General features: G+C 37.7%; 1 non-coding gene across 1 annotated transcript; it reads right to left on the reverse strand.

Annotated features, from left to right (window-relative positions):
- Positions 1-314: 314 nt before the first annotated feature.
- On the reverse strand, positions 315-419 carry LOC147358043 (U6 spliceosomal RNA). Its single transcript, XR_015142548.1, has one exon. It is a non-coding gene; the product is annotated as a U6 spliceosomal RNA (small nuclear RNA).
- Positions 420-1,402: the final 983 nt, after the last annotated feature.

Genomic DNA, 1,402 nt, shown 5'->3' on the forward strand with positions numbered 1-1,402 from the left:
TGGGGGGAAGGGATAATTAGTTTGGGATGCACATATACAGATTACTACATTTGAAATGGATAACCAACAAGGACATACTGTACAGCACAGGGAACTGTGCTCAATGTTATGTGGCAGCCTGGATGGGAAGGGTATTTCAGGTGAATGGATACATGTATATGGCTGAGTCCCTTCACTGTTCATCTGCGACTATCACAATATTATTAATAGGCTATACCCCAATATGAAATTAAAAGTTAAAAAAAACCTGTCTTTTTCTTTTTAGTACTGTTACTTTTTCTTTGTGTATTTTGAACCTTTCCTATTACATGTATAAACAAAGGGCTTGTTCCAAGAGCTTGCATGTCATCCTTGTTCAGGGGCTGTTCTAATCTTCTCTATGCTTCCAATTTTAGTGTATGTGCTGCTGAAATGAGTACTTACATGCTTTTAGCAGTGGTTGGAAGTCAGAGTAGGTTGATGTAAGAGGATGCAAGGGGATTCAGATAAGGGTAAGGAGGCAGGAGTCCCTGATTAAGAAGGCAGTGCAGTGTGGCCCACAGGACCATGGGCTTTAGAATCAAGTCTGTTTTCACTCTTGTTTCCATCATTTATTTACATGCTGGGTGACACCTTAGACAAATCATTGTATGCCTTCTTTCAGATAGGAATATTAGCACCTACTCTATACGATTATTTGGGTATAAACTAATGACACACCTGCAGTGTTTGAGAGTACCTATAATTGATAGCTAATATCTTAATAACAGCAAATTGTCACATAATTAGAAGATGAGACTGATGGCAGAGAGATGTATTTGATAGTACTGTGTGGTGCTCACACTAGAGGTGTTGGATGAGAGGGGTGGGAGGGAGGTCTAAGAGGGAGGGATATATGTATACTGATGGCTGATTCATGTTGTTGTATGGCAGAAATCGACACAACATTGTAAAGCAATTGTCCTCTGATTAAAAAAAATTGAAAAAAAAATAGTACTGCATGGTTCTCATAGATGAGCCTCTTCAGGTGGAGAGACAGCAGACTTACATATTTGTAACTTTTGTACCCAAGTGTTAATATTTCCCAGGAAAAAGTGTATAAATAACTTAATCAGAAAAGTCAGAGTATATTTACAACTAACTTTGCAAATTCCTAAAATAGTTTAATACTAGAGTTGGGGTACATTTTCTATAAAGGGTTAGATAGTGAATATTTTAGGCTTCTTTAAAATTTAGGGTCATACAGTCTTTGTTGCAACTACTCAACTTGACATTGTAGCACAAAAAGTTACATATAAGACTTAAACAATAAACATAGACGTCGGAGGAGGAGCCAAGATGGCGGAGGAGTAGGATGGGGAGAACAGTTTCTCCCCAACAAATTCATCAAAAGAGCATTTAAACGTCGAGTAAATTCCACAAA

This window comes from Bos grunniens, chromosome 15 (genome assembly GCF_055505025.1).
Source record: "Bos grunniens cultivar Pamir isolate PY7600 chromosome 15, Bosgru_T2T1.0, whole genome shotgun sequence".
In the NCBI taxonomy this organism is placed as follows: domain Eukaryota; kingdom Metazoa; phylum Chordata; class Mammalia; order Artiodactyla; family Bovidae; genus Bos; species Bos grunniens.